General features: G+C 37.7%; 1 protein-coding gene and 1 non-coding gene across 5 annotated transcripts in view; one reads left to right on the forward strand and one right to left on the reverse strand.

Annotated features, from left to right (window-relative positions):
- Positions 1–17419, forward strand: part of SEMA3D (semaphorin 3D) — a 206623-nt gene that overhangs the window by 97383 nt on the left and 91821 nt on the right. The window lies entirely within an intron of this gene.
- On the reverse strand, positions 16732–16838 carry LOC132372299 (U6 spliceosomal RNA). Its single transcript, XR_009505167.1, has one exon. It is a non-coding gene; the product is annotated as a U6 spliceosomal RNA (small nuclear RNA).

The raw sequence follows: 17419 nt of genomic DNA on the forward strand, positions 1-17419 counted from the left end.
CCCCTAGGTTCTTCATGACCTTTGTTTTTTTTCTTAGATTCCATATATATGTGTTAGCATATGGTATTTGTTTTTCTCTTTCTGACTTACTTCACTCTATATGACAGACTCTAGGTCGATCCACCTCACTACAAATAACTCAATTTCATTTCTTTTTATGGCTGAGTAATATTCCATTGTACATATGTGCCACATCTTCTTTATCCATTCATCTGTTGATGGACATTTAGGTTGCTTCCATGTCCTGGCTATTGTAAATAGAGCTGCAATGAACATTTTGGTACATGACTGTTTTTGAATTATGGTTTTCTCAGGGTATATGCCCAGTAGTGGGATTGCTGGGTTGTATGGTAGTTCTATGTATAGTTTTTTAAGGAACTTCCATACTGTTCTCCATAGTGGCTGTATCAATTTACATTCCCACCAACAGTGCAAGAGGGACCCCTTTTCTCCACACCCTCTCCAGCATTTATTGTTTGTAGATTTTTTGATGATGGCCATTCTGACTGGTGTGAGATGATATCTCATTGTAGTTTTGATTTGCATTTCTCTAATGATTAATGATGTTGAGCATTCTTTCATGTGTTTGTTGGCAATCTGTATATCTTCTTTGGAGAAAACTCTATTTAGGTCTTCTGCCCATTTTTGGATTGGGTTGTTTGTTTTTTAGATATTGAGCTGCATGAGCTGCTTGTAAATTTTGGAGATTAATCCTTTATCAGTTGCTTCATTTGCAAATATTTTCTCCCATTCTGAGGGTTGTCTTTTGGTCTTGTTTATTGTTTCCTTTGCTGTTCAAAAGCTTTTAAGTTTCATTAGGTCCCATTTGTTTATTTTTGATTTTATTTCCATTTCTCTAGGAGGTGGGTCAAAAAGGATCTTGCTGTGATTCATGTCATAGAGTGTTCTGCCTATGTTTTCCTCTAAGAGTTTGATAGTGTGTGGCCTTACATTTAGGTCTTTAATCCATTTTGAGTTTATTTTTGTGTATGGTGTTAGGGAGTGTTCTAATTTCAGTCTTTTACATGCAGCTGTCCAGTTTTCCCAGCACCACTTATTGAAGAGGCTGTCTTTTCTCCACTGTATATTCTTGCCTCCTTTATCAAAGATAAGGTGACCATATGTGCATGGGTTTATCTCTGGGCTTTCTGTCCTGTTCCATTGATCTATATTTCTGTTTTTTGTGCCAGTACCATACTGTCTTGATTACTGCAGGTTTGTAGTATAGTCTGAAGTCAGGGAGCCTGATTCCTCCAGCTCCGTTTTTCGTTCTCAAGATTGCTTTGGCTATTCGGGGTCTTTTGTGTTTCCATATAAATTGTGAAATTTTTTGTTCTAGTTCTGTGAAAAATGCCAGTGGTAGTTTGATAGGGATTGCATTGAATCTGTAGATTGCTTTGGGTAGTACAGTCATTTTCACAATGTTGATTCTTCCAATCCAAGAACATGGTATATCTCTCCATCTATTTGTATCATCTTTAATTTCTTTCATGAGTGTCTTATAATTTTCTGCATACTGGTCTTTTGTCTCCTTAGGTAGGTTTATTCCTAGATATTTTATTCTTTTTGTTGCAATGGTAAATGGGAATGTTTTCTTAATTTCACTTTCAGATTTTTCATCATTAGTGTATAGGAATGCCAGAGATTTCTGTGCATTAATTTTGTATCCTGCTACTTTACCAAATTCATTGATTAGCTCTAGTAGTTTTCTGGTAGCCTCTTTAGGATTCTCTATGTATAGTATCATGACATCTGCAAACAGTGACAGCGCTTTACTTCTTCTTTTCCGATTTGGATTCCTTTTATTTCTTTTTCTTCTCTGATTGCCGTGGCTAAAACTTCCAAAACTATGTTGAATAATAGTGGTGAGAGTGGGCAACCTTGTCTTGTTCCTGATCTTAGAGGAAATGGTTTCAGTTTTTCACCATTGAGGACAATGTTGGCTGTGGGTTTGTCACATATGGCCTTTATCATGTTGAGGAAAGTTCCCTCTATGCCTACTTTCTGCAGGGTTTTTATCATAAATGAGTGTTGAATTTTGTCGCGAGCTTTTTCTGCATCTTTTGAGATTATCATATGGTTTTTATCCTTCAATTTGTTAATATGGTTTATCACATTGATTGATTTGCATATATTGAAGAATCCTTGCTTTCCTGGGATAAACCCCACTTGATCATGGTGTATGATCCTTTTAATGTGCTGTTGGATTCTGTTTGCTAGTATTTTGTTGAGGATTTTTGTATCTATATACATCAGTGATATTGGCCTGTACTTTTCTTTCTTTGTGACATCTTTGTCTGGTTTTGGTGTCAGGGTAATGGTGGCCTCGTAGAATGAGTTTGGGAGTGTTCCTCCCTCCACTATATTTTGGAAGAGTTTGAGAAGGAGAGGTGTTAGCTCTTCTCTAAATGTTTGATAGAATTCACCTGTGAAGCCATCTGGTCCTGGGCTTTTGTTTGTTAGAAGATTTTTAATCACAGTTTCAATTTCAGTGCTTGTGATTGGTCTGTTCATATTTTCTATTTCTTTCTGGTTCAGTCTCGGAAGGTTGTGCATTTCTAAGAATTTGTCCATTTCTTCCAGGTTGTCCATTTTATTGGCATATAGTTGCTTGTAGTAATCTCTCATGATCCTTTGTATTTCTGCAGTGTCAGTTGTTACTTCTCCTTTTTCATTTCTAATTCTATTGATTTGAGTCTTCTTTTTTTTTCTTGATGAGTCTGGCTAATGGTTTATCAATTTTATTTATCTTCTCATAAAACCAGGTTTTAGTTTGATTGATCTTTGCTATCGTTTCCTTCATTTCTTTTTCATTTATTTCTGATCTGATCTTTATGATTTCTTTCCTTCTGCTAACTTTGGGGTTTTTTTTGTTCTTCTTTCTCTAATTGCTTTAGGTGTAAGGTTAGGTTGTTTATTTGAGATATTTCTTGTTTCTTAATGTAGGATTGTATTGCTATAAACTTCCCTCTTAGAACTGCTTTTGCTGCATCCCATAGGTTTTGAGTCGTCCTGTTTTCATTGTCATTTGTTTCTAGGTATTTTTTTATTTCCTCTTTGATTTCTTCAGTGATCTCTTGGTTATTAAGTAGTGTATTGTTTAGCCTCCATGTGTTTGTATATTTTACAGATTTTTTCCTGTAATTGATATCTAGTCTCATAGTGTTGTGGTCGGAAAAGATACTTGATACGATTTCAATTTTCTTAAATTTACCAACGCTTGATTTGTGACCCAAGATATGATCTATCCTGGAGAATGTTCCATGAGCACTTGAGAAGAATGTGTATTCTGTTGTTTTGGGATGGAATGTCCTATAAATATCAATTAAGTCCATCTTGTTTAATGTATCATTTAAAGCTTGTTTCCTTATTTATTTTCATTTTGGATGATCTGTGCATTGGTGAAAGTGGGGTGTTAAAGTCCCCTACTATGATTGTGTTACTGTCGATTTCCCCTTTTATGGCTGTTAGTATTTGCCTTATATATTGAAGTTCTCCTGTGTTGGGTGCATGAATATTTACAATTGTTATATCTTCTTCTTGGATCGATCCCTTGATCACTATGTAGTGTCCTTCTGTGTCTCTTGTAATAGTCTTTATTTTAAAGTCTATTTTGTCTGATATGAGAATTGGCTACTCCAGCTTTCTTTTCATTTCCATTTGCATGGAATATCTTTTTCCATCCCCTCACTTGCAGTCTGTATGTGTCCCTAGGTCTGAAGTGGGTCTCTTGTAGACAGCATATATACGGGATTGATACCTTGATCATTATGTAGTGTCCTTCTGTGTCTCTTGTAATAGTCTTTATTTTAAAGTCTATTTTGTCTGATATGAGAATTGGCTACTCCAGCTTTCTTTTCATTTCCATTTGCATGGAATATCTTTTTCCATCCCCTCACTTGCAGTCTGTATGTGTCCCTAGGTCTGAAGTGGGTCTCTTGTAGACAGCATATATACGGGTCTCGTTTTTGTATCCATTCAGCCAGTCTATGTCTTATGGTTGGAGCATTTAATCCATTTACATTTAAGGTAATTATCGATATGTATGTTCCTATTCCCATTTTCTTAAGTGTTTTGGGTTTGTTATTGTAGGTCTTTTCCTTCTCTTGTGTTTCCTGCCTAGAGAAGTTCCTTTAGTATTTGTTGTAAAGCTGGTTTGGTGGTGCTGAATTCTCTTAGCTTTTGCTTGTCTGTAAAGGTTTTAATTTCTCCATCAAATCTGAATGAGATCCTTGCTGGGTAGAGTAATCTTGGTTGTAAGTTTTTCTCCTTCATCACTTTAAATATGTCCTGCCACTCCCTTCTGGCTTGCAGAGTTTCTGCTGAAAGATCAGCTGTTAACCTTATGGGGATTCACATGTGTGTTATTTGTTGTTTTTCCCTTGCTGCTTTTAATATGTTTTCTTTGTATTTAATTTTTGATAGTTTGATTAATATGTGTCTTGGCGTGTTTCTCCTTGGATTTATCCTGTATGGGACTCTCTGCGCTTCCTGTACTTGATTAACTATTTCCTTTCCCATATTAGGGAAGTTTTCAACTATAATCTCTTCAATATTTTCTCAGTCCCTTTCTTTCTCTCTTCTTCTTCTGGGACCCCTGTAATTCGAATGTTGGTGCGTTTAATGTTGTCCCAGAGGTCTCTGAGACTGTCCTCAGTTCTTTTCATTCTTTTTTCTTTATTCTGCTCTGCGGTAGTTATTTCTACTATTTTGTCTTCCAGGTCACTTATCTGTTCTTTTGCCTCAGTTATTCTGCTATTGATCCCTTCTAGAGAATTTTTAATTTCATTTATTGTGTTGTTCATCATTGTTTGTTTGCTCTTTAGCTCTTCTAGGTCCTTGTTAAACGTTTCTTGTATTTTCTCTATTCTATTTCCAAGATTTTGGATCATCTTTACTATCATTATTCTGAATTCTTTTTCAGGTAGACTGCCTATTTCCTCTTCATTTGTTAGGTCTGGTGGGTTTTTACCTTGCTCCTTCATCTGCTGTTTGTTTTTCTGTCTTCTCATTTTGCTTAACTTACTGTGTTTGGGGTCTCCTTTTCGCAGGCTGCAGGTTCATAGTTCTTGTTGTTTTTGGTGTCTGTCCCCAGTGGCTACGGTTGGTTCAGTGGGTTGTGTAGGCTTCTTGGTGGAGGGGACTAGTGCCTGTGTTCTGGTGGATGAAGCTGGATATTGTCTTTCTGGTGGGCAGGTCCACGTCTGGTGGTGTGTTTTGGGTTGTCTGTGGCCGTATTATGATTTTAGGCAGCCTCTGTGCTAATGGATGGGGTTGTGTTCCTGTCTTGCTAGTTGTTTGGCATAGGGTGTCCAGCACTGTAGCTTGCTGGTCATTGAGTGAAGCTGGGTCTTGGTGTTGAGATGGAGATCTCTGGGAGATTTTCACCGTTTGATATTACGTGGAGCTGGGAGGTCTCTTGTGGACCAGTGTCCTGAAGTTGGATCTCCCACCTCAGAGGCACAGCACTGACTCCTGTCTGCAGCACCAAGAGCCTTTCTTCCACACAGTGCAGAATAAAAGGGAGAAAAAATAGAAAGAAAGAAAGAAGATAAAATAAAATAAAGTTATTAAAATAAAAAATAATTATTAAGAAAAAATTTTAAAAAGTAAAAAAAAAACGAAAAACAAAAAAAGAAACGGATGGACAGAACCTAGGACTAATGGTAAAAGCAAAGCTATACAGACAAAATCACACACAGAAGCATAGACATACACACTCACAAAAAGAGAAAAAGGGGAAAAAATATATATATATCTTTGCTCCCAAAGTCCACCTCCTCAATTTGGGATGATTCGTTGTCTCTTCAGGTCTTCCACAGATGCAGGGTACATCAAGTTGATTGTGGAGATTTAATCCACTGCTCCTGAGGCTGCTGGGAGAGATTCCTCTTTCTCTTCTTTGTTCACACAGCTCCTGGGGTTCATCTTTGGATTTGGACCCGCCTCTGCGTGTAGGTCACCTGTGGGCGTCTGTTCTTCACTCAGACAGGACGGGGTTAAAGGAGCAGCTGATTTGCGGGCTCTGGCTCACTCAGGCCGGGGGGAGGGAGGGGTACGGATGCAGGGCGAGCCTGCAGCGGCAGAGGCCAGCGTGACATTGCACCAGCCTGAGGCGCAACGTTCGTTCTCCTGGGGAAGTTTTCCCTGGATCACAGGACCCTGGCAGTGGCGGGCTGCACAGGCTCCCCGGAGGGGAGGTGTGGAGAGTGACCTGTGCTTGCACACAGGCTTCTTGGTGGCTGCAGCAGCAGCCTTAACATCTCATGCCCGTCTCTGGGGTCTGCGCTGATAGCCGCGGCTCGCGCCCGTCTCTGGAGTTCCTTTAAGCGGTGCTCTGAATCCCCTCTCCTTGTGCACCAGGAAACAAAGAGGCAAGAAAAAGTCTCTTGCCTCTTCGGCAGGTCCAGACTTTTTCCCGGACTCCCTCCCGGCTAGCCGTGGCGCACTAGCCCCCTTCAGGCTGTGTTCACGCCGCCAACCCCAGTCCTCTCCCTGGGATCTGACCTCCGAAGCCCGAGCCTCAGCTCCCAGCCCCTGCCCGCCCCGGCGGGTGAGCAGACAAGCCTCTCGGGCTGGTGAGTGCTGGTCGGCACCGCTCCTCTGTGCGGGAGTCTCTCCGCTTTGCCCTCCGCACCCCTGTTGCTGCGCTCTCCTCCGTGGCTCCGAAGCTCCCCTCCCGCCACCCCCCTGTCTCCCCAGTGAAGGGGCTTCCTAGTGTGTGGAAACCTTTCCTTCTTCACAGCTCCCTCCCAGAGGTGCAGGTCCCATCCCTATTCTTTTGTCGCTGTTTTTTCTTTTTTCTTTTGCCCTACTCAGGTACGTGGGCAGTTTCTTGCCTTTTGGGAGGTCTGAGGTCTTCTGCCAGCGTTCAGTAGGTGTTCTATAGGAGCAGTTCCACGTGTAGATGTATTTCTGATGTATCTGTGGGGAGGAAGGTGATCTCCGTGTCTTACTCTTCCGCCATCTTGAAGCTCCTCCCCATTTATTCTTAAGGGTGTATTTTTTCCTTAGGAATTTTTTTTAAGTACTCATACTCCTAGTAGAGCCTATAGATGGTATCAACTAATATCTTAATCATCAGTAAATATCTTAGTAGGGGATGACTCTTTTTATGAAAGAGGCCAAAGAAAATCCTATTCAACTTTGAAGTTTTGCTTTAAAAGACACTACATAGCTAACAAAGCATTTTTCCAAATATGTCTCCGTCTTAGGAAATAGCAAAAATCAATTCATACTTTTAAGGGAATTTGTTCTTGTGCTGTTCTCTGCCTTCAGGGATTGGAAGAAAAAGTCCATTTATCTGAACTGAGTGTATTAGATCATTGCTTAAAATAAATTCTGATAGCTAACTTCCTTCTGTGGCTATTTTAAGCAAATCTCTCTTTGGCCATATTCCATGCTTGAAATGTGCTAATACTTAATAAAATAAATGTTTGTGAAATATTGCTTTCCCATATGATGTTATTGAAATAAATGGTCATTTGAACACATTATAAAATTAGGGTCTGTACTAGAGATTTTCTGCCTAACTGATTTTTCTTTATCTTTGTAAAATGAACCATTCATAAAGGGATTATGCATGTAAAGGTAAGAATTTATGTTTATGTAGGTATCCACCTTTAAACTTGATATAAATCACACCAGTGCTAAAAGGTACTTACTCCACAGTAGCAAGTAAGTGTCAAGATATAGTAGTTTAGCAGTGTTTAGACCTACGTGGTTTGCGTTGGCTCAGTGCCCCTCCGCAAAAATCCAGACTCCTCTGTGGAAGAAACCACACATGTTGGGACTCTGGGGCTGAAGGATGTCCATTGTATTCTTTAGAGTTAAAGCAATCTACAACACATAATTGAGTTATGAGTGACTGGTTGGGAATTTTTTCCTCTGGGAAATTAAAAAAAAATTCTGTAGAGAGTATTTGAAGTATCAAAATTTAGGATATATGTTTATTTGAAGTGCCTATTGAAAAATAGCCATTGTCATTTCATAATTGTCACAAGCCTTTAGAGTGGAATCACCAGAAGTAATAGCAAAATCGTTTACAAAAGTAATTTCATAATAAATATTTAATAATATCCTTGTTATTATCTTTACTCTTTTCAGACTAGATTTTGAGTCTTCTGCAATGAATGGGGCAGGTATATGATCAATAAACTTTGATGAGTAAATGGCTGTAGAAGGAGAAAGTCAAAATTAGACCTTTCAGGGCATTTCTTCCATCTAGAAAGTAAAGATTAAGTAGACTGAGTTTCTTTTTTAACTCCCTGACATTTTGGTAAGAGAGATAAGATTCTGATCTTTTTTAAAAAATTATTTCTACAGGGACTTAATAGACCTAAGGGCAAGTATAAGCATCACCAGGGATGTGATGCCTCAGTATTTAAGTAGGCTTTTTCTAGAGTTGCTCCCTAAGGCCTCTCTTTAGTTCAGGTACCCTGTGGATTCCTCTCTGGGACAGGTTTGGGACAGATAATGCACATTGATTCAACATTCCCTTCCCCCAACACTAGGACAAAATGGAGTAATCAGATCCAGACATAAGTGATCCCATTCCAAGGACAAAGATCTGGAACTGTATTTAACCACTCCCAACAGTTTTGTTGTAGGTTGAGTTCCCACAGACGCCAACTATGATATGAAGATTAGCTTATAGGATATTTGTAAGGGAGTGTTCTTGGGATCAACACTTGTGAGGGCATCACTAAGGAAGTAGCATTAGACAAGGGGAGAACCAAGCTGTGACGCAGTACCAACAAAAGCCTCAGCCGATAGGCCACGCTGAGAAGGTGGCAAGCGCTTCAATATTTTTCTCTAGTATAAGTGATAATACCGTTATTCATCTGGGTTTATCTTGTGAAAGAGAATCTCCGTTTTCTCCCCATCTCATCCATTCACCATGACCATCGTATTATCTCTTAAAAAACAAAAATCTGACCATATTTCTTCCCTGTTTACATGCTTCTGGGAGTTCTTGATTTCCAAGGAATTTGAATAAACTTCAAGGCCCTTCCCACCCATTTCTGCTCTGTTTCCAGTCTATTGACTTCTAAGGCCCTTCCCACCCATTTCTGCTCTGTTTCCAGTCTCATTTTTATCCACTCTTCCTCGTTCCCTCACTAGTACTTTACTTTCTGCTTTCCTCTTTCTCTCTTTCTTTTACTCTAACTGCCATGTTACAAAATGAATAACTTTCAAGTTTTGTGCTTTTGCTACAACTCTTTGAAATTGACATTCACTTTCTTGCTCATCTCACTCTTTGTTTTTGAAGGCACTTACCTAATACTGCTCTTTTACCGCCTCTTGCTCCCCAAGGCTTCCTTATCCTCAGGAGACATAACTCTTTTTTGTGTTTACTAGAGCATTTTATATATTTGTACCAGTGTCAGATGTCCTATCTGATAGAACTATTATTATCCATTTGTGTAAATATATGACCCTCTTAATTATATACTCCTTGAATAGGGGAACTATTTTTTCTGCACTTCTGATTCTCCTTTAGTACATAGTACAGTGTCTTACACATAAAGGATACTAAATAATGTTCATTTTGTTTTTTGAGTTGGTAATTTTGTTATCTTTTCCTCTCTTGAGTGTGCGACCAATATACTACTCTTTAATCAATTAGTGTGCTGTCAGCTTAAAAGACATCTTACTTGGGCTGGTAAAAAATAAGGAAATTTGTTATATTATAGAATAAGAATAATGTACAGAGTTTGAGTGGCTATGTAAATGGTAATATCATCTACTTAACAATGTTGTAAATGATCCAGTTCTTTCTGTCTCTTCTGTCTGCCATTGTTGGTGTTGGCATTATCCTTAGGTTGGTAGCAAAGTGGCTATAACAGTTTCATGGGTCACATCCAGACAAGGAAATGTAAAGTAATAAAAGACCATTACTCACTATGTCTTATCCTTAGGAGCAAGGAAACCTTTTAAAGAACTCTCCTTCACATCTCATTGGCCAGAAACATGTCAATTCCAATTCTTATACTTACTTGAAAGAGTGCTGGGGAAGCTGTGATTTACTTATATCAATCAACTGCTTTAGGTGGAAGAAGTGTTCAGGAATCAATCACGTTGATCACTACACTTAAAGAGAGGGAGTAGAAAACAAGTTCTCTGAAAAAAATAATTTGCTTAGGGGACTTTTTTTTCTAATTAACGTAGATTTCCTGAGGCAAACATAAAAGTTTTCTCAGACAATCAAAAAAAGAGTGTATATTTTCTCTTCAGAGAAAATTATAAAGATTAGCTAGTTCTACAAGGAAATTATCTGGAAGGATTTATTTTTCTTTCAGGAGATATCTTGGAAAGTATTCATTGCAAGTAAAAATCCTTGAAATAATTTTTCTCCACACTGCATTGTAAAGATTGAAAAATCTGCTAACATGTACAAATACTTCTCTTGCTTATGTAAGAGTTCATTTGCCTCTATAAAACTTCTCTATGATTCTTTATTTAATCTAAGCTTTGTAAAATCTAATCTGCTGCAGATTTCTTCACATTTGCTGATACTCTGTCAGTTTTCTCCCTTCAGTATTGTTAACTGTTGTTGAGGGTGACATCGTCAGGAGGGAATACATTACAACTTAACTCAGAGAATTAAAGACTACATCATTATTCTGTAGTACTAGTTTTTAGCATTATCCACTAAATATTTAATGTACAGAGAACATATTTTTAAAAAATCAAATAACTAAGTATGACTTAAGCATCGTTGAAAGTATTTCCTAGCAGAATTATGTCTAAAATAATGCTGCTTTGATTTGGTTTTGTCAGTCTCTGGGATTGAAACTTATTGTATGTGTTTGTAGAAGTAAAACTTGGAATACTTTTTAGTAACTGAACTTTGAATAATTTTCTTTATTTTGTCCTACTTTAGTCAGGGTTTTTTGTTTATTTTTTTCATAGAAAAATTTGAGTATCTACTCTTGGTGCTAAGAACGTCTAACAGAATATAAAACTCAGGTCTTGTCATTGCTCATGCCCTACTTAGGAAGATAAGACATAACACAGTTAAAATAAGACAAGTCAGAAAATTTTTAAATGTCCAAAATAATGAGACAGATCACATAGTAGGAATTCAGGGAGGGGGAAAAAAGATCACATGTTGTGCATGGGATTTGAATTAGTCCAAAATGGATGAGTAAATGTAAATTATTGTTAACAATTTAATTAAATAGTTTGTATTTGGATTTGGACCATAAGGTTTATTATTTCCTTGTCCAGCTAGGATGGGGGAAAACATGTTGGAGAAACAGAGTAGAAGAGAGTCATTTCTCCCCTCCATGTGTAAATTTCTCATAGTTCAAGTTAAAGAAACTAGGTTTCCCTGCCCTTAACCTACCCCATCTCTAGAGTCAGAGGAATTTTAATAGTCCTTGAAAAATGTGGTCAGCTGTAGACATTTATATCCATTTATCATTAATTTATAAGTGATGCATGAGAAACCTGTTCAGTGTAGACATCATAATAATGAAAGTGTTTGACACTTGTACAATATGGTTTAAGGACCTATGGTTTCTAAACAAATTATCCTGAACTACATGGCATCTGTCACTGACTACAAGCGAACATTCTCCACCTCAGCTGGCCTTAAGTAGTCCTAGCAATAATTCACGTAAAATCCAGAGCCCTCTCTATGTAAACTTTAGGAGTAATATATACAAGCTGAAAATCTCTCCCTCTCTCCTCCTCTCTCTTTTTTTTAATGGAGTCACGATTGACAGTAAAAAAAAAATGTCCAATCCTCTCTGGTTATGCTACTTAGTTGGCTTCTTGAGTTAATGAATTGTTGGGATCCTTCCATCTGAAAATGTTACTCATTTTGGAAGCAGTTCAAACCATGCTTAGGTGGAGTGAGTCTCTAAACCAGGATGTAAGCAAACAGGTCACAAAGGGAATGATTTATTAAGCTAAGTACTGCTTTTGTATCTATTAATGAAGCATTTGTTTCTTGGTTTTCTTTCTTTTGTCTTCTCTCGTTTTTCAGGTGGGTTATAGAGGCAGATGAGTAGACCAATGAGAAATAAACTTATTCTGAGACTACAGTTGTTATTTGTTTTACCTACTAATCCAGCAGCAACCGTTATGTCAACTCATGGAGTATAATAATAAACAACTTTATTTTACCTCCCACAGTCCCTTTCAATCTGCTCTGTGGGACTGGGTCTTCTCCCTGGACCTGTTTGATGACTCCAGCAGACCCCATGGCTTTCAAGGTCACTCTTAGAGAGTACAGACAGTTGTTTTCCAGCAATTAAAAGGTCCAGTCTAATGTAACAGAGTGTCCAACCTCATTTAAAATTGAACCTTCCCTCGCTCTACCTGTCCCCATTTGGGCACGCCATGGGAGGGAGGGCGGGTTCCTGAGTAGGGAGACGTTCAGAGGCTTCTTCTCTCCTGACCCTGACTGCGCTCCTCTTCTTCTCTAAGCTGCTACAGTCAGTGTCTGACCCTATGGTGTCGTATCAGGAGAAGAGAAGAGGAGAGGGGTTCAGGAAAATGTCTTTTGCCATTGTCAGAGGGACCTCATTTCTCAACTTTCTGATCTTGTCAGACGTTTAAAGAAGGGTGACTTTTCTTTCATTGGCCCCTCTGTGAGTTTCTGGAATTTCCTCTTTCTGGAGTTCTTTCCCTTGCAATTTTCTGGATAAGAGTGGCTGCATTTCTCCTCTGACTGGTGTGTCCTCATTCTTTATCTGAGACAGGTTGCAGTTCCACCAGGTGTTAACTTCTGAAGTCTTTTCACTCAGCCTTCTTGAACAGGACCTCAGGTGACCTCATGCCATCGCATTTTTGCATGACCATGTCTCCCATCTGTTCCATAGGAAGCTGTCTTGTGTATTTTCCTGGACACACTCTAGAAGTTCAGGGTGATATCAGTATAGCCACTGAGCCTGGCCTCTGCGTCCACTGAAACCTGTCAGTCTCTCTCACCCTTTAGACATTTGTCCACAATGTCCCACAAATGGCATGTTCAACAGTAAGTGCTTCTTGAGGTCCCATCAAAGCCCCTTCCCTGGCACCTGCTTCTTACCCTGGGGCTTGTAAGACACATGACACAACTGTCTCAGACAAAATATCCTTTTCAAGGGAAAGGAAAAAACTTTGTAAGTTCCAGTGTCCAACTATTGTATAGCTTGAACATAGGTGAAATCATCTAAATGATTCTTGGCCACCAACTTTGAAGAGTTTTGCATCCTCAGCTAGCATCTCATTTAAAATTTTTTCTCAGCTAAAATTTCTTTTTTTAACATCTTGCTCTAATATCTAAGCCATAAAATGAGCTCTCAAAAGAATGTTGCTTTACCTCCAAATATAACAGGCAAGCTCATTGTATATCATTCCTGATGTATACACTCTAGAATCATAGGAGTAACCAAATGGGGAATGTCAGTATCCTTATTAGTGTTATTTGCATTTTGGATATTAATAGCCTTATTCAAAACATTTGCTGTTTTACATCTTGTTTCCCATGTTTTTTAATAGTATTTCTGTTGGGTTCTAGCAAAGCTAAGCCATAACCGAGAATCTAATAAACGAGCGTGTAAGACATGCAATGATCCACTTTAAAATAATCTAACACTTAGTCTTCAAATAGTTTACTTTCATTTTGAGACAATACTTAATTATCTTTTTTCTTTTTAATTAAAAATATTTTCTCTTGAAACTGATATGTGTCAAAATTAAATGTTTTACATAAAATGTTCAAAGAATTGCCATGTTAGCTAAACAAAGGTGAAGATCATTAACCGGGCCCCAACAAAAACCTATTAGCTAAATTTACAGTGTTGAAGGCAAAAGCAGTATATTACTTAAAATTTTTATGTTTAATGTAATTGATGTTTGTTTTTAAGGTAAAAAGCACTAAATATGTTTCTGGCAGAAAACAAGGAAGTTTTCCTATGGGTTTTAAAATGAGAAAGCAATGTATCAAAGCAATATAAATTTATAACCTACCTAAAAGAGAACTCCATATTTTTATGGAATAACTTGAGACAATTTCATTTCACCTTGCTAATAAAATTTAGGTCCCCACATTTAAGAACTTTATTTTGTTTATTAACCAAAAAACAATCAGAACTATTTAAAAGGAAACATTGGTAAACTTAAAACACTTAAAAGCTAGAACTCAGACACTCTTAAGAAGATTGACTTTCTTTTTGAGCAGACTGTCACATTTATAAACATGGAATGACTCTATTAACGTTTTTTTTTTCTTCTTCCCAGCAATTGTAATGTAATTTTGTATTATTTTTCTCCTTATTTAACTGAAAATGAGGTATGTAATTATAAAAATTAGTCAGTTTACTTGAAATTCATCAAAATATTCTCCTATTTTAATCATTGTTATTAGAAAAATCACTAATCGAAATGAGTTTATAATTTTAACTATAATAATTTTCAGTGGCATATTTAAACACCCTTTTTTTGTGTAGTATGAAAAGGACTTTGTTATTTCCCTTTCCTTAAGGAAGTCTAAAACAAGAGGGTTTTCATACACAGGGATCCTGTACTAGCTTGCTTTATATTGAGTATAAGCAGAAATGCTTTTATAAATCAGAATGACCTTCTGACTCTAGTTCATTAACTCATTTCATGGCTGCATAAGACGTTCTCATCTAACGTGTGACCCTGGAAGTCTATTATTTAGGCGAAAAGACTGAGAATAAATAACTTCTCATTTGAAATCAAGTTATTGATAAAAGAAAATTGCCACTCTTTATTCTTAGTTAATACTTGAAATAAAGAAAATATAAACCCTTGGAAACCCTGTGGACTCCCCAATAAATTAAGTTTTGGTATAAGACACCCTGCTTAGTTTCACGGTGATTAATCTGCTCCTATTGCCTGCGGAGCACATGCTGTCTGGTAATCACAGAGGTGAAACAATTGCCTCGTTCATGGATGGGCGGGCTCCCCCGCCCGGGTGCTGATGTGCAGGTCCCATCTGGTCACTGTAATGGGCTGTCAGGATGTTGTCAGACTGCTCAGACTTCTGCCGGAACTCGACAAGGACTCTTTCTCTGTCTCCAGTTTTAAAGGAAACTTTGCAGATCACTTTTCAATAATTTCCGAGTACTTTTTATGTATGCGGGCTGTGCCAGGTGCTAAAGAGGGTAGGAAGAAAACACAATGTCCCTTGTCACTTAGTATCAGTGGCCACTCAACTTTAATGAGTCATATACTTCCTGTAAGAAGAGAAGGGAGACTGTGACTTGTATTCCTCACAAAATTTTGAAATCTATCCACAAGTGTAATTGCACCACAAGTTCAAAATCACCAACCCATTTGTGGATTTCTTAAATTTCCTTTTAATTTGTATGATACAGTAGCATTTCTCTCATTTTCATGCAGTTTATTTATTGAGCTCCTGCCATTCCAGGTAGAACAAGCTCATTCTGCGGATAATGCTAAGATGATATTTGGCAGTGCAGCATTCGCTGCTAACAAGTGGTGCAGCAGAGACTCGAACCCACATCTTCCAATTCCACTGCAGTTCATTGCTCTTTATGCCAGGAAAAGGTCCCAAACTAAATCTACTTGCAAAAAGAAGGGGGCAGATGGATGTGGTAGACGCGAGTGTACTGGAATTCGGAGCTGGTTGACGGAAGAAAGCTAAATGTCAAAGAGGCTTTGGGCTGAGTCCTAAAACAGGAAAGGGAGAGACAGTTCTCATCCAAGACTTCATGAACGAAGCTATGTGGGCGATTAGATGCAAACCTTGAGAATTGAAACTTCCCTTCTGTAACACTCTCTACCCCAGCCGCTTTCAGTTTTACGCGCTTTACCGCTGGCTCTCCTGTCCTTTTTTCCCAGTACTTCGGTCTTTGAGCTCAGATCTCCTACCTCTCTCTGCCCTTGGAACTGAGACTCTGGAGTAGACACTCTTCCCTTCGTTGTTCAAATCCTTGTATCATATGGCATTTAGAGCGGCATTTTCCCAGCCTTTTTACAACCAGTCAAAAACTTGAATCCTGTTCGTTGACAGAGATGGCCACTTGCATTTTTAAGGCTGTAAGTTTTTGTCTTTACTTAGGTTTTATGAACAAGTTGTAACTTCCTCTTGTGTATTCCATTCAGTTGTCTTGGCATCTCTGAATTAGGCCAAAGGGCATTTGACTGACCTTGCACTTGCTAACTTGAGTCAATTAAATTGCTTTTCCAAAGATGAAACAAAGAGCAGATATAATTAGAATTTCCTTAGGATGTTGTTATAAGGCCTTATCATTATTTGAATGTTTCTGTAACTTGCCTAAGATTAAATAATTAAAAATAAAGTGCCTGACATTTCACGTTATGAAATGATAACTGTTAATTAATTATATAACTTATAAATGAAACAGTAATTGTTAGAGACATTGCAGCATTTTACTGTGAGTTCCTCCTGCCTATTTGTCTTCAAAGTGAAGTAAATAGGCTTCAAAAAACAAACCATTTTGGATTTTGGATAGAGATAAGCAAATAAAATCAACATAAGATAACTAGATCATAGATTGTATTTTTAAATGCATACATCTCCTGCTATCGTTTCATAAGGAAATTAATATTAAATCTCTTTTGAAAAATGTGCTTAAAATTTAACTTTATAGCATATAAACATATGCAAAGTGACAGTGAAGACAATGTTTATTTCATCAGAATGATCTCTTTTCATACTAGTAATCTACATTCTATAACTCTGAAGGAAACAGATACGTACATACTTTTACTCATTCTTTTTTTTTAAATATGTAACCCTTCATGAATTTGCATGTCATCCTTGTGCAGGGGCCAGGCTAATCTTCTCTATGTCATTCCAATTTTAGTATAGGTGCTGCCAAAGTGAGCACTACATATATATTATTAGAGGTTAGTATTTGATCCTTCCAAGTGTAACAGGCAAAAATTAATTTTTTGGAAATGATCAATTTCAATTATGAAATACTATGAAAACAACATAAACATACTAACATGGTTAGGTCAGTAAATTACTGAATATGGAAACTGACTTATCAGACATACTTGTTTTAAAACTTTAACACATAAATTATCATCTTCAAGTGGAGACATTTTGTAAACTTATTTACTTCTCTTCTTTCGCATGTAGTTTTCTGTTACCAACTTGATCTCTAAGATTAGCACTCAAATTAGAACCAATTTGCAGCCCCTAATTATTTTAGTGGATCAATTAGTGGTTACACAGTAGATAACTATGTTGAGAGAAATTCTTGGGCTTATCAGGATCCACAGAAAGGATCTGTTTGATTTCTGATGTCTGTGCTACATGTGGGTGGAGAGAGCAGCTTTGTACATATTTGAGATCCTTGATGTCTAGGCTCCAAGGTCCTGAAGACTACTCCCACCAAAATGATAGCTTAAAAGCTGTATCTGGTACATCATACAATGTTAAGAACTAGCATTCTGTGGGAAT

The sequence above is a fragment of the Balaenoptera ricei genome, chromosome 9 (genome assembly GCF_028023285.1).
Source record: "Balaenoptera ricei isolate mBalRic1 chromosome 9, mBalRic1.hap2, whole genome shotgun sequence".
Taxonomy (NCBI): Eukaryota; Metazoa; Chordata; class Mammalia; order Artiodactyla; family Balaenopteridae; genus Balaenoptera; species Balaenoptera ricei.